The sequence below is a fragment of the Ixodes scapularis genome, unplaced genomic scaffold, assembly GCF_016920785.2.
Source record: "Ixodes scapularis isolate PalLabHiFi unplaced genomic scaffold, ASM1692078v2 PGA_scaffold4__175_contigs__length_147842914, whole genome shotgun sequence".
In the NCBI taxonomy this organism is placed as follows: Eukaryota; Metazoa; Arthropoda; class Arachnida; order Ixodida; family Ixodidae; genus Ixodes; species Ixodes scapularis.
Window position 1 is genome coordinate 104,403,589 of NW_024609879.1, and position 16,552 is coordinate 104,420,140.

Here is a 16,552-nt window from a genome sequence, read left to right on the forward strand (position 1 = left end):
AAGTGCAAAAGGGAATAGAAAATCGTGATCGCTATGTTGTAGCCGCTATTTCGTTATAACCGACTTCGGTTATAACGAAGTGCAAAAGGGAATGGGAAATCGCAATCGCTTCGCTGTAGCCGCTATTTCGTTAAAACCGACCTCGTTATAGCCGGTCCCGACAGCAGGGAGTTTTCGTAGATGGTTTTCGCCGTCCCGCAACGCCCTCCCCAACCCGTTAGGATACCCAGAACTCTACAGTCAAGGCCATCGGCGCGCAGGCGTAGTAGCGGCTTTTTCGTTGCGGAGGGCAAAGAGGAGGGGGAAACGCGGTCTACGAGAACTTCCCTAGTACCGTCAACCTCAATCCCCCCCCCCCCCCCCCCCCCTTTCCTTAGGGCGAGCACCTTGCAGCAACGGTGCTCCTCAGATGTCGTAATCTTTGACAAGAGCTCGGCACTTGTGCGCGCACGCAAACGGACGGATTTCTCGACGACATCCACACAAACTTGTCTCCGGTCGTTATCTCGATTTCATTTTCTTTTTCGACGAACTCGAACTATCTTGTCACTTTAGTCACCGAAATAACGAAAGGGCACGGCGAAACATCCCACCGAAGGTCGCGGAAGCTACCTTACTAAGTATTACATAATTTATTTTATCTTTATATGGACGAAAAAAATGCCAGTGAGTGCATTTTTTTGCAAGCACTGGAAAGGGCAGTCCTGGGGTACGATTCTGGACACCGCGAGAGCGAGATTACATTTGCTTCTCGCGGAACGAGCGAAGATAGCGTTCGTAGACGGTTTGTCTGCTAACGCGAGCGAAGAACGCGTTTCGTCTGCTACGAAGCATTATTTCAAGACAGAGATAATAACAAGAAAACGCCGTACGGCGTCTGCTAACAGATCGGGGGGAAAAGGTCGATCGTCTGCTACGAACCGAGGGCCGCGGCAAAGTGAGATCGGACGCCGCAAGCTGAAGTTGCGATCGACAGCTATTTCACGTTGGAATCCATTGACAGCTCGTGCTTCCTTTATAAGCCTCAACTGTTCTTCTGCTGCCGTACAAAAGCTGACATTGACCGGTGGGTGAAGGAGCACTGAGGACAAGCACATCAGAGGCGGCGAGACCTTATCTATGTGCGAGTTTGCGAGACGTTCTCACCAAAATTCTGCCCGATTTCGAGCTCGCGAACGGGTCAAAAATGTCTCATTGGTTGATACCAAACGAGAGCTGTGGATCCACGTTCAAATAGCAGTCGAAACTCGAGAGCACTCTGAGAACCAATCGCCAAAGATAGAACGCGAGTTCACACAATGGTGAGAACAAGGCCGTGTTCCAAAATTTACTCGAGCGTACTCCAGGGTAAGGATTTTGTACCTTGGCGTTCCAAAACCTACACGTGACAAGCGGTTTTCAATTTGTGTTCTCACGTGACACGACCCGCCGGAGTAACTCGGATCCATTTGGAAAAGTTTTGGAACACGGCCCAAGTCGTCTGCTCCTTGCGCAGGAGTGGCGGTGACGTCAGAACGACGCCGAGCTCTGATTGGCTCTGATTGGGCGGATAGTGGACATACCTCAATGCTAGCTGCAACCTACACGGCTAGCTGCTTTGCGGTCTACCCACTGTGCAGTTCCAGTCATACCCAATTAGAGCTCGCAGTTCTGACGTCACCGCAGCCCCTGTGATATAGAAGCAGACGAACTTGCGATCCGCATACGTGTTGGTTGGACCCGTAGCTACCCATCTTTCGCCTTCTGATTACGCTTCCTCCCTTTCGATGCACACAAAAAGAAGGTCAGGTCAACACAGGGAGGCGGTTACTTGGCCCGGCGCTCGCCGCACTGTCAGATTAGGAGTGAACGGATATAGCCTTAGTCATTACGTTATCAACACGCTGATTCCAAGTCACTTCGCCGTGACAGACAAACACGCTTTTAAAACACCGAGGACAAACTAGGAGTCCTGAGTCTAATCATCATCCCTGCCCGTTTTCGATCTGGACGAGCATCCTTTACTGGCGCGCGGTCGTGTATCATTACTGCGTGATGGACGTCAAAGACCCCAGGCTAGCAGTAATACACTAGACGCCCACTCGCGTGCTAACTCCCCGCTGCCTAAACATACACACAACACAATTTTTACCACCGCATCTTTGTAGCAACGGTCGCATCAGACACGCTGCCGGTGTCGGTGCAAGGTTACGAGGACGACCACGATATCTCGTGTCGAGGCTTTATTTGGCCACACGCCCGGGACAGACAATCACGACATCGCGACCCTATATCCGACGCTCGAGATACCCCAACGTCCTCCAGAAAAAGAAGATTTCATCAACGTTTCGCGATGTCGCCCATTATCGGTTCGAGGCTATGTAGTTCCGGCTAGAGCGCAGCCGCAAGTACACGAGGCATTGTCCAAAGGTCTCCACGCCGCCGGACTTTGATACACTTTGATACGAAAGATATATTATACCATAAGGTGGTCAGCCTCTCCGTTCCACCTTGTCTGATTGCGAAGCCAAGGGATAATCGGTCAGGATGTGTGAGTGCACTGAAGGGCATCTCTCAAGCTTGCAAACAAGAAAGGGGTTTGTAGAAGGTTTCCATAAGCCAGAGTCTCTCGCAACCTGCAGATGAACACGTTGTTTAGAAACAAGTCCGCGTTCACGTCTGTGAACGCGCAATCGCCGTCAGACACCTGCAGATGAACACGTTGTTTAGAAACAAGACCGCGTTCACGTCTGTAGGCACCGCGCGGAAACCATATTCGTTTGAAGGGACACGTCTGCGCCTGCGCAGTGCCCACAGCACCGCCACCGCAGTGAAGTGACGTCAGAGAGTTAGCTCCAAGCGGGACCGATTGGAGCGCTGCAATTACCGCTCGATAGTGACGTAGCGAGCATTATCACGTGACCGCATCAGGTATTTTCTCCGCTTTGCTTTGCTTTGGTTGTGCGATTTGACGCGTAGCAGCAGAAACTGCCGAATACGCCAAACGAAACGATCGGAAGTTGTGGTTAGGTTACGATGCCATTCTAGGAAAGCTTCATGGCCGCCAGCAGCGCTCGAATACTTCGCCATGGAGACGAAACGAGAATACTGTGCTCTAAGAAAAGAGATACTAGAATTCCCGGCGAAGGCTGTTCAATCCACGATTCCGGAAGCAACGACAATAATCCCATCGACTTGAGCGGCCGAAGCAGTTCCAACACTAAAGGCCTAGCAAGGCACTCGTCAGTCGCTGCCTACGACTAAAAGTGACTGGATCCTGGGAAAGTAAGCACCATTGCCTTCCCGCCTGCTAGCCGGACACAAACAAATGCCAACATACGGACGACGAAACCTCTCAAGCTGATTGGCTAGTCGGTCTCGGTTGCCACGACGATCGGCATTTTTGGTCTTTCAAATCTTCGAGTGTCGTTCCAACCAGAAGCACCAAGATTGCTATGGAGCAACGTTGTCAAATTTGAGGGTTTTACGTGCCAAACCTACGACGGGCATCTGGCACGCCCCAGCGGAGGACTGCGGATTAATTTGGACCACCTGGGGATCTTTTGACGTGCAACCGAAAGCTCGGTTACACGGCGCCTGGAGCAACGTTGTACTCAAAGCGTTATATAACTGTATTTGGCCACTGTGCGTCCAATCAACTTATCACTCATGCTTATCTCCCCATATTACTTACAATTATATGTACGAACGCCATCTCACGCGGCGTCAACGTATCTGCAGGCAATCCTTCTGTGACCAATGTTTCTAAAAGGAAGAAACAGACAGTGCCTAACGACTGTCGTTTGTAGGATGCGTTCGCGGACAAACGCAATGCGCGCAATCTATGCCGTCACGCGGGCGGCCCGAGGGAGAGGACGACGAGCAGCGGGCAGTGTCGGATCTCCCTGACATCAGCGGAGAAGAACGTCGCGCAATCGCCGTCAGACACCGGAAGCCGCGGCCCGCGAGGAGCACGCGGCGGTGGACGAAGATAAAAGCGTCGCCACCATAAAGAAAACCGCGCCAATAAAGCGAGATAGGTAAATCGTACCACGACGCCGGGAAGTCTCGAGTCGAGTTGCGGCAGTCTTTCCTTTGTCCCGATTTGGTAGCGTCTGCGTCACTCCGCGGCCTCGTACGAGAAATAATAAAATAATAATAATAATGTTATCAATGTGTGAACTTGCATTACAAATCATCGAGCCCGTCAAAGCCCGCAAGGATCGCAAACCGCCGAACTGAAGAAGGGCACACGGGTGATTGCGCCCACATCCCACCGAGAACGAGTAGTGCCTTTCCGACGGCGGTCACCGGCACAAGGCTGGACAAAACTACCAACAAAAAACGATACGGCTCGTCGGCGTACACGAACGGCAGCGTATATGCCCATACACAAAAGCACTTGCGCTGGGAGCCAGGACATCAAAACCGCTAATAGACAGGACACGACAGGTGCCCAGAGAAGGTCGCCCGGAAACCAAGCGATAAAACAAAATGGCGGGGGAACGCCTCACAATCTTTCTCTCCCTCTCTCTCCTCATCTCGTCCAACGTCAACCGCCTGAAAAGACGTAGGCGTGTGTTCGTGTGTGTTTGTGCGCGTGAAGTCTCGAACACGCCGACCGATCTGTTTACGTGCACGCTCGAGAACGGAAATTGTTCTGCTGGCTAAGAGCCGCCTCTTGGCGATTCTTGGAAAGCCTGCAGCTTACAAGGCTGCTTACATGCTGCGTGACGTCGGAAGGGTCGATTCAGGAACTGCGCTGTCCAAGAGAGCCACTACGGCGCCTGGCTCGAGGTCTACGTTGCCGTCCTATTCCGCCCACGGGGGGGGGAAAGGGGTCCCGAAAGTGGCAACAAATGCCGTCAAAAAAGTCGGAGTGTCATGTTGTGGAATGTCGCGATCCTGGCGGTTGGGTTTACAAGTTCCGAAGGAAAAAATGAAAAATGCACGACAGAACGCGAGTGTCGCTGTCGTCGCGGCGTCCCAACTTCTCGATGCCGAAACTTCCGCGGACTGTCAAAATGGAGAATGACCAGCGGCAGAACACTGAGAACAGACGTCTGCCACATCCATCCCCACTGCTGGGACGCCGCCAGGTTCGCGACCGGCGACAGCGTGACACTTCTATGACGTCATCAGGCGGAAATCGAGGGACCACTTCTTTGGGGCGTGGTAAACACACCAGTCGGAGACGCGTTCCAGGCGCCGTACAGTTGCACTGACCGAATGAACGACGGCCCTGAGTGCCACGACTTGTTGGTTCTCTTCGCAAAGCACGACGATGAATAAATAAGGTCGTGAATAAATATCTCATCCGTATTTGTGTTCAAGAGCGCCCACTGTACACATCCATATTCAATTTCGTTGACCTGCTTTCTTTAACAAAGAAACGCGCCTCAAACGGCAAATCGGGACGTCGGGATAAAAATGCAAAGCGCAACCAAAAAAAAAGAAAAAAAAAATCCCTACGAAATGAAAGGCAGGAAAAGAACAATGAACCAGAGCCAGCGAATTTATCCCTGCCCAGTCGGCTAAATATACCCGGAGAAGCAAATCGTTTCAAAACTCGAAATAAAAAATAATAAGCGCAAACGCACCAAACGCAAGCGCGCACTTAGCGTCCAGCCGGCAGAAACAATAAACACCGCAAAAACTCTACAGTGCAGATTAGGCACGAAACCTGTTCTCTCTCTCTATCTCTTCATTTTTTTCTTTCGTTCTTTTATCCCTTTCCTACCATCGAGGTTCGCGGGAACCAGCATGTCACACCACACGAATAAAAAGAGCAGAGCCTAACAAAACATGTTTCGTCATTCATTCCTTCTTCAGAGCATCAAAGTTACAGTTTTAATTAAAGCAAGCACTCGAGAAAGAAAGAAAAATGCCGGTAAAAGAAAAACTTTTTTTTTTTTTTTTTAAGAAAAGAGGAGAGGATAAGCCAATGTCCCCTTCCTTCAGAACGTCACGGGCGCCGCCGCAACTCTCCGACGTTCACGTCAGCTTCGTGGCCCCTGCCGTAGAATCGGCTGTCAATACCGCAACATCGGGGAGACGGACGTCCCACGTTGGCACGCTTTGAAGACATTAACGTGCCCCGGTCCAACGATTTTTCTTTTGTCTGCTTCATCGTTTTCCGCGACCACCCGCCCAAGTCGCGACTTGCAACATTTTCTAATCGACAAAGCAGCAGGGGTTCTTCGGGGTGTGGTCGGCTACTCGTCAAGACCCTACCCTGGTCCACCGCGTTCAGATCGATGTACCGATGCGTCCGTTAAAGGGGGCGGTGAGAATGGTACAGCTAGACCTCATGTTCATGCTAATATACAGCCGCTATAGGCTAATCACAAACGGATGGGCTGCGCGGAGTGTATGTGTAATCAGTTGTTGTAAACGAGGTCCGGTGGACGAAATGCGAACCAGGAAGCAGCCTGGGCAAACTGAGTTGTTCGTCTTCGTTCTCGTCCAATAAGCAAAGTGGACGGCGCTCGTCGATAGGGTGATCACCTTTTGTCTGCCGGGTTCATTATTCACAAAGTCATGGTCTCATTCATCAACTTCGCCGTTTTCTTTGTTTCGATTCTTTGTTGATGTTCTTGTTTTGGGGGATTCTTCGTTTGGAAGTAACATTGTCCGTGATGTGTTTGTCTTGAGGCACAAGGTCGCCTGTGATGTTTGTCTTGAAGTACAGTTGTCCGTGATGTGCCTGGCTTGGGGTATCCAGTTGTTTGTGAAGTGTTTGTCTCGGTTAACGGTTGTCTGTGATGTGTTTGTCTTGAGATACGATTGTCTCGTTTGTGATCTGTTTGTTTTCAGCTACAGTCGTCTTGAGGTATGATTCTCTGTATTATGTCTGTTTTGATTTACCACTGTTATGCGCTCGTCCGAAGGCAGATTTGTCTGTGGTGCGTTTGTCTTAAAGTAAAATCGACTAGGGTATGTTCGTCTTGAGGCACTGTTGTCTGCGGCGTGTTTGCCGTCAGGTACAGTTGTCTGCCATGTGTTTGTCGTAAGGTGTAATCGTCTGTGTACTGTTGTCCGTGATATGTCTGTTTTGAGCTACTTTAGTCTGCAAGGTGTCAGTCTTGATTTACAATCGTAAGGTAAAATCGTCTACGTGCTTGTCTCTCGAGATGACGTTGCCCGTAGTGTCCGTTCGGCAAGTAAAAGTAAAAGTAAAAAGATTCGGCATGTAAAAAAAATGAAAGCCGTTTACAACTCCCTGTAACGCCGAATTAGAGCGCAGCTCTTGAGGAGGAGGAGGGAAGGGTACTGAGGTTCACGTGTTATCGGGGGGGAGGCGTGGTCACGTGACCTTGGAGGGGTCACATGACCCCCTCGCCAAGGTCACGTGGGGGTCACGTGACCTCGGGGGTCACCTGACCTCAAGAGAAATTTCCCCGCTAAATCTAGCGGAATAATTTCCCCGCTAAATTATTCCGCTAGATTTAGCGGGGATATTTTTCCGCTAGATTTAGCGGGGAAATTTTTCCGCTAAATTTAGCGGGGAAATTTTTCCGCTAAATTTAGCGGGGAAATTTTTCCGCTAGATTTAGCGGGGAAATTATTCCGCTAGATTTAGCGGGGAAATTTACCCATAATGCACCGCGCGGTTACGCCGACGGCGACGGCGACGCCGACGCCGCTCAAGCCGGAAACGGGCGCCTAAGAGCTGCGCTCTAAAACAAAAACGAAAGGCACTGTGTGCATGTGCACAGAAACCCGATCTGCGCATGCGCTGTGCCCACAGTAGCGCCACCGCAGCGGTGTGATGTCAGAGCCGCTCGTTGATCCTCGGCTACAAGTCGACCGCCACGACACTCGTAAACGTGCACCGACCACAAAACCGCAAAACCTTCGGCCGCCCCATCGAAAATAACCCCAGTCGACGACAAGGGGAAACGGTGCTTCAACAAAGGCAGTCCAGCAAGCAAAAGCAGACGAGACCTTATCTTATTGACCGTCCCCTCCTTGAATAACCCAACAAAAGAGGTATAGCTTCTGTTTTCTTATTCCTTAACCGGACTTGGGGCACAAAGCTCACGAGTACGATTGTACACGATTGCATTGTTAAACCCAAAGGCGAGAAACCTTCCGACGAAGATAACTGCGTAACCGCCACTCCATAAAACTTTACTGGATACCGATGGTGCGCAATGGCAATAGATCCTTTTCAAAAATGCGCGCCATCTGGTGGCTGCAACGTAAAGTATCTGAGTCCGCCATGTATTGCACACGAGGCCTACGTCAGCGTTCGGTGAGGACTCGGATCCAATCACACGCGTCGTGTCCGATGGATAGATGGATGGATGTTAATGGCTATACCCTTTGTAACGGGCGGTAGCTTGCGCCACCTAGCCTAAGTCTAAATAGACAACCATATGATTCCTCCCGCCCTTCTAAGCCAATTTTCTCCCCCTAATTATCTTAAGACAGTGTGGGATATCACCAAGATGAACTTCGGGGGATTGGGCAAAAAAAAAACAACTAAAAGTATCACCTCCTCCTCTCCTCCTACCTCTTTCCAACCCTCCCCTCTCCTCTCTCTCTCTCTCTCTCTCTTCCGGCGAGGGAAACCTTGTCGGCGTTACCCCAGCACCGGACCCACTGAAGGACAGGGTTCAGACTTTGGGCTAGAGGCACGCGGAGGGAGTCCCAATTTTCCTCTGTCCCGCCTGTACCCAGCTGCTCTAGTTAGTTGTGCATCACTCAACCTTCCCAACATAATTTAAACCAATCTTCTAATCGCCTCTTTGTGAGTGTAATCTTTTTCTCTTCCGTCCTTCCGTCGTCGCCAGCAAAACCCGGGCCCCGGTCAAATCCGTTATCCCTTTAGGGCGAGAAACGGCGACCGCCAATTTTGCTTGGTTGACTTTCAAAAAGGGGCTCTGTTTATGCCATCTCCTTAATTTGCACGGGCGTCTGTGTTTATGCGAGTTAGCCAACTACTCTTCCAGAACGTCTCGATCGACTGGGTGAAAAGAACAATATTCATCCGATCGACAATATTGAGTGGCTTATAGCAGTCACTCCAAACGTTTCCGCGAACAAAGGGGGTCTCGAGTCGGTACGACTGCATGTGCTGGCACGTCTAAAGCGTCTTACGCTTGCTTGCCTGACAGAGCAACGATCTCGGCATTCGACATCAAAAAAGGAACCGTCGTTTCCCTTTCCACTATAGGCGACGAGGCTTCCCTGCAGGCCATGACCTCCCTACATAACAAGGCCTGTATTATTGGACTTGTGTTATGTCACCTAAAGGAGGCCGAAGCGAATAACAGATTAGACACGAGCGCGCTGCGTCAGCGACCGACTGGCGTTCGTGTTCGATCGGTGAGAACAAATGGGAGTCTCAGCCGACTGCCGAAGCGACACTCGCGTCAAATCTGTGGCCCGCGTTGGCCTTCTCTACGTGACGTCACGAAAAGGTCCGACCGCAGCCAATGCAACGATCCCACAGACAGAACCAACCAAGCAGCGCCAAAAGTGCATCGCCACAACGCTCGTCGTTTCTGTGCGTCTGCTACCAACGGATAAACCAAACACACACAGAGAATGCGCCGCAATCATGCGCTTTTCTTTTATTTTTTTTTTTTTTATTTTTCGCGCATTATTGGTTAGGATTGACTTAGGCTAGGTGGCGCAAGCTACCACCCTTTACGACGCCGCGTAGCGGCAACGCCGAGAAGCTCAAGAGAGGAGGTCGTTTCGGCTCTGTCGTCTGCTATCGCTGCTTGGTTCTCGTCGGCAGCATAGAAACAAACATCGTTCCCAGTACTTAGTTTTATGCTTTCGCTGTGTCATTCCTACGCAGTGAGTAAAAGAAGGATCCTACCGTCGAAAAATCGCTTTGTTTTTATATGTAACACCAATTTTATGCCGCAGTGCAAGAAATGTATAGTGGTCCGCGTGCTGAACGACGAAAACGACCTCCTTTCGTCCGGCATTTTGCCTGACCAGCGCGCCCGTATAGTTCGCTGGATTCACGAACAGTCATTAACATCCATCCATCCGGTTAAACCAATAATAACAAACCCACGAAAAAAAAAAAAAAAGACACGAGCGCCGTGACGTCGCATTATCAGCACTGCTTGAATGGCTGTTGTCGGACTTCAAGTGCTAGAGGTCACCCCTCAGCGGAACAAGTGAGCGGGTATCCGAAACTGCACGAGTTTCTTTCGCGTGCCCGATAAGAGCCGAAAGGGTGACGATAAAGAACTGGCGCTACTGAGAGACCGAGAGAAAGAGAGAGAGAGAGAGATTGGTTTCAAGACACGCAACCTAGGGGCAAGCTGAAGTCACGAGGCCGCCACGGCCACCGGGAAAAGCTTATACCTAAAGAATTTCAAACAACGAGACCTCGCTTACACACGTTCTTCGACAGAAATCCGGTCATTGCTCGTTATTAGAAAAGGGATGCGCGGGAGGGCGTTTGATTGTGTTTACTATAGATATATATATATATATACTCGCCCCGAGGGGGGTACGCAGTTCTGCGAACCGCGCTACTACGCAGCTTGCGAGGCTGCGAAGCAGGAAGTTATTCAAAAGAAAGCGAAAGAAGTCGAAAACGCTAATAGGCAAGAAAAAAAAGAAAAAAACAGGAGCTGACCTGTTAAAGCGAAAAGGATAAGAAAAATCAACACGTTGTTCATCGCGTAACGGGGGTTCCTGGAGTCGGACGTTCTTGCAGTCGGTCCTGATACCGTCGCGCTTCGTCAGGACACCTCTTTTTTTCTTTTTTTTTCTTTTCCGATGAGATAGAAGAGACGCAAGGAGATAAACAAGCGGTCAGAGCAGCCTGCTTGGAACTCGTTCTCGCTTTTCTGCGAAACGTACAATAAGGTTTGCACCGCGGGGACGCGTTGGCTTCAAGGTGACACGTCCCTCGGTCGGAATCTGCGACGACCTCATCCTTAGGGGCGGTTCTCCGGAAGTAATTTTATCTCGCGCGTGCCCTACCCGGGCATAACGGGACTTGTGCAAACAAAAGTGCGGTCTCTCTGGCTATGTGAAAGAGAGTACACATTCGAGCGAGCCTTCCACATTGTAAGTGACGACATGTTTACGACGAAGGGATATTTAACATCGCTGACGAGTTAGACAGGCTTGGCGCCGCTCGTGGGGTAAAAATTTTCGCTCCGTTCAATGACCCCGGCCTAAAGAAAAAGGTAGGCGGTCACTAGTAAGCAGGGTTCTGTGTTCTCGGTGGATACCGATAAAGCGCGAAAATTGACACCCGAGCAGAGATTTATCAAAGGCTGGGAAAAACCGAAAAACCCCGAATTAGAGCTTTCCTCTCCGCCGAGAAAAAACTTAGTTTCTCGAAAAGAAAAACATCTTCAACTACAATTTTATTGTGTGTCTACCTCGAACACAGCCACCCTAAACTGTCCGCGAGTGTACTTCTTTTTTTTTCTTTTTTGGGCGATTAGGTATTTTATTTTTTGTTTCCTTTCTTTATTGCTACCGGAACTTTTTCCGTGTATTCTAGGCTCGAGCATATTCTCTGGAGGTTCGGGAATTCCATGCCCTTGTCCTGTTTCTTCAACCTAAGGCCCCATAAACACCGTTTTCTTGTCCGACGCCGAAAATTGACAGCGAAAAACAGCGAATCTGATGGAAAACAACAAACCCCTCGAACAAACACAATGGACGCCATATTTGAGGGCGATGTTTAGGGCGCATGCTCAGAACGAACTAACATTAACAGGCTGCTGAGACCGGCAATCTTGATGGTGCTGAATACACGTTGCAAAAAGAACTGCGTACGCTCGCCGTCAACAGCAACCGCTCATCAGTCGTGTACATAGCTATGGACATGAACGAAGCCCGAGCTAGCCCGCGCTCCTGCCTTTAAGACGTGCCTTTCTAGTGCGAGTGTTCGTTCCGCGGAAGAACGCTTGAAAGGCAGCGACTTCGAGCTCTCGTGTTTGTGGCATTGTCTGCAGTCTCAGCTTAAAGGCCGACGTACAACCTCCGTCTTCTGCAGGGCAGATAATCCTCTTGGCGCTTCCCTCTCCTAGGCTACGAGGGGAGCCAAGTTCGGGCAAGGTAAAATATGGAGAGGATATAGGAAAGGAGGAGGCGGGCAAAAGTGGAAAGGGCGAAGTATACGTCGGCCTTTAAAGGGGAACTCCGCCGATTTCTTCATGGTCCCCGATTTGCTTGAAATTTTGCTAAACTCGCCAAACAACATCGCCAAAATAGTATCCCAAATATTAGGTCAAAATAATTTTTTTTTCATGAAGTTATTGAATTTACAATTTTGGTCCTCACCGTGTTTTTCAAACTGAAAGTCTGTACTGGCCACAATGAAAAAGCGACGTCATTGGAAGTGCAGGGGTTCACTCTTTGGACTGTAGAATTTGTTCCCAACTGATTTGAAGCAGTTTCATGGCGTCAAATGAATGCTTTGGAAGCTCGCTCCAGTCCCCGCGCTCCGTCACGGAACAAATGATTGACATTTTCTATTTTTTAGACTGCTCGCCCGACTGGCAAGCTGACCTTCCAATGACGTCACGGCCCTGAAAAGGGCGGGTATATTTGAATGTTTGTTTTTGCATGATTTTCATTTGCCGATTTCGCAATAAATATTATGAATTTCACGATACTAAATAGCATACCAGAAAGGGTAAAGGCCGGGGAGTCAGAAAATATAGTTAGTTGAGGTAGCTCAAAAATCGGCGGAGTACCCCTTTAAAGGGAAGATGGGGCACTTCTACATTTGAGAAAAAACGCATGAATTGCGTTCATTTGGCCTTTAGAATAACAGATATCAAAATTGTATTTCAATGCGGCGCGCCGGAGAGCCATACAAGCAATTTCAAAATAGGACTGAAGCCCCGCCTCCCTAGCCTTGGGCAGCCAAAAGAGCCGTCGATGACGTCACGGACAGCGACTGTCTTTCGCGTTTTTCTCGCGTTTAACAATACTTACGCAGCAAATGGTTTGGGTATTCGGGTTCACGGGGTAAAAATACACTAGAATTCACTTCTAACTCATTTTTTCCAAGAAGCTCCGTAGCTTCCCTTTAAGGGTGAACCGTTGTAACGAATTATAGGGAAAAAAATAACTTAATTACAAGCGCTTTTACCCTTTAAAATAAGTAAATTGAGCAATACCCAATTACAGCAAAATATGACTGATTACAAGTGAGTGATTACTTCTAACGCGTCACGCGTAAGCCCGCTGGCATTACGACAGCCACAGCGAAATCGCTCATCCAATGAAACGTTTTTTCCTCTTTCCTTATATATATATATATATAACGGAAATTTGCGCAAGTGCGAAGAACTGGGATTATTCGAAAAGACGTCCGTCGAAAAATCTTTTTTCTGAAAGTCGGGAAAAGACAGACCAGCTAGATATCGAACCGACAACGCGAGATTTACATTTTCAAGTGTATACTTGGAGGGCACGCCTATGTGAATCCACTTGCATCTGTTGATTCGTGCGACACAGTCCTCATGCCGCTCCTCTTTATCCTGCAATTGTAACCCGAACTGTGGAGCAGAGTCCACATTACCGCTTTCAACTGCGGAATGGAATCTATTGCCAAATTAAACTGCCACACAAACTAACATCGCTACACCCTAAGAAATTCCCAGTGCCTTTAGACTGAAACTTAGAACTAACTGCATTAGAATCTTAAAACATGTCTTCGTACCCCGATCTTATGCGCATGCCATATGCCTTGTTCTTAATGTTTTTATTATTATTTTGTATAACAATGTCAAATTGTATTTAAAACCGTCCCTCGCGTAATACCCGGAAACGGGTCTTCGATGTATGTGAAGAAATAACTAAATATACGTATAAATATCGCGGGGGTTACCCTAGACGAAGACACTTGACAGCGAGAGTTCAACCACCCTTGCTGCGTCATCAACGACGTCACGACCTCTATCGTGTTGTAGAAAGGGGGGGGGGGGGGGGGGGGGAGCATTTTGACGCCACAGCCTGACCGCGGAAACTTCTTTTGGTCGCGTAATCAGAAGCTCCAAAATATGTAAGCGGAAAAGCACCGATGCGAGACCAGATACCCGAAACTCTTCTGTCTGGACACGCAAGGACAAAAGTGAAAACCCTTATCGCGTGACGAAAAAAACAAAACAACAAAAAAAAAATGGTCAGGTCGGAGGTGAAGGAAATGTCGCGGTATCACGTCACACATGTCTCGCGGGGCGGAGCCAAGTTACTACCCTCATTATAGACCTTTCCAATGACCGCTCTCTGGCCGCAGCCATCTTTGTTTTACTGGGCTGTGGAACGCGTTCTGAGCATGCACGGTAGCGGACCAGTTACCGCAGACCATGCAAGGACATAGTGACTCGGCGACAGCACTCACCTGCACGTCTACAGAAAAACCGTGGAAGTTGCGGTGACCTCCGCTGTGTCCTCGCCGAGGCTGCAGCGTCCTCAGGACGAAGACATGGACGTCTCCAACGACTCCGCCTTCGTCGTCGTCGCTGTCGCCGCCGTCGTCGTCGTCGTCGTCCTTGCCGAACTGGAGTACGCCGCCGCTCCCAACTCCCTCTTTCACGGCACCACGGGATCCCTAATCGAACAACAAAAAAAGGAAAAACAGTCATTTTTTTTCCCCACGTCACTGCCTCTCTCCAGAGCTCAATGAAAGTCTGGAGTTACGTGCTGACGCGCATGCGCTGTACAGACTCAAATTCGTGATTACGAACGCTTCTTACCTCCCTTCATTGTGTCGGCACCCCTTTTTTTGCCCCCAACCCCAAACTCCACGACCGCCATTTTTTTTTCGGGACGCAAGGGTTAGACCGGAAGGAATCTCAACTGCAGGTTATGGTAAGAAATAAAAAAAGTTACCCCACCGGACGTACACGCCCGAGTTGTGAAACTCTGTTTCTGATAGGATTACAAAAAATATATGTAGAAATATATATAAAACAGGATTGACATGCAGGAAGTGGGGAGAATGAGAGGTGGAAAAAATTCGGGACTCGCGCTGGTGGTTAGAGAAGAAAGTTAAACAACAAGGAAAAAGGGTAATAGCTGTGAGTGTAAGCCTGGATAATAGTCTGGGGAACGGATCGGTATTCTCGAGGGAACGCCAAGAAAATCGCGAGTGAGTGGTATGAAAAGCAACATCTGCGTTGCATCGGAAGTTCCGCGGAAACAGCATGTGGTGATGGGTGCATATGGATTATAAGTAAAGATAAAGGGATCACGGGATCTTTGTGCTTTCTTAGTGTTCAAATATTATCCAACACTGAGTCAGAAAATTGGAAACAAAAAATGGTGTCGGACACAGGAATGTCACCCCAAAGCTGAAGCAGTCTAACGTATGAGAATATGACACGTTAGAACACAATGCACTTTAACGTGTGACATTCTCGAGCAAACCGTGCAGTTATACTACTAGCGCTGCACTTCAACTTCGAAGGTGAAAAATATAATTTACTTCTGTGATTTTATCCGAAACAACTGTGTACGCATACATGTAGCACAGTTCGTTCTGACAGAAATTTGGGTTTTAGTCCGGGAATTCGTGCCCTAAAAAGTCCGAAAAACTCAAGCGAGAGAACCAAAGTTCACCCTTTTTGGCCAGAGCCCGGGTATCTTTGCCCTAATTCACCAAACAAGTGCCAAAGATCACTGCTGGTATAGTTTGGCCGTCATCTGACATCTTGGGGACCTAAATTGCCAAACATGTGTCAGAGTTGGGCTTTACCTCTGGTTGTTCTGTTTTTACGTGGCAACTTTAAGCCTCAATTCAACACACACAAAAAAGTGCCTGATCTAGGCTTTATTGCTGGCTCTTCGATTCATACGTCGCACCACTGGCCCTTACTCTGACACCTTGGCAATTATGGGACGAGCCCAAGAAAAGCCAAACTAACGCCCTGGAACAAAACCGCATTAGGTTCAAGTTAGGTTCATAGGACTGCCAATTAAGCTTGTGTGAAGCCAGGTGTTTCTCTGACATCGATTCCACATCCGGAAGATGTAGAAAATTAAGTTGATTAAGAGTCCTCCCATCCTCGCATGACCAAAGCATTGTCGGACCGACGTGCTCGCACAAACACTCCGTGAAAGGTGAAACTACGTTTCCTTATGTGGAACGTAAACAATGATTAAGAGTGTCGAGTTATAAGCACGAAGCTGTGTGGAAAGAAAGCAAACCGACAAAGTGTCCCTTAGCGTTCGATCTCTTCGCCAATAGACCGATGAGCACCAGGTGCGTCACACTGCGAACGGCCCTGCGCTAAGTGTGCCGTCAGGTGGCGCAAACCGCCGCCCGATTCGACGATTCAGCAGTATTCATCCATGCATCCACACTCGACCTTCGCAAATCTCAAATATTCTACTCAAAATACTGCAGTTCAATTAGTTTTGGTAGTAATTTGGTATCTTGCGAGTAAGTTTTATCGAGACTATATATTTGCTGCTCTGTCTTAATTACATTTCTCACTTCTTAGAGACATTCTCTGAAATCCATTTTTCAACGTTTGAAGGAATTCGTCGCTGGAATATTTTTACGGGAATAGAGATCGGCACGCACCGACACAAAGTTGAACCGATCGCAAACTTGTAGTGG

General features: G+C 48.9%; 1 protein-coding gene across 2 annotated transcripts in view; it reads right to left on the reverse strand.

The window, feature by feature from the left end:
- LOC8025429 (transcriptional enhancer factor TEF-1) overlaps positions 1-16,552 on the reverse strand; it is a 163,094-nt gene that overhangs the window by 84,798 nt on the left and 61,744 nt on the right. For both annotated transcript variants that reach the window (XM_042293285.1, XM_042293284.1), the window contains exon 2: positions 14,330-14,539. The gene's annotated coding sequence lies outside the window, so the exon portion shown is untranslated. The remainder of the gene's footprint in view (positions 1-14,329; positions 14,540-16,552) is intronic.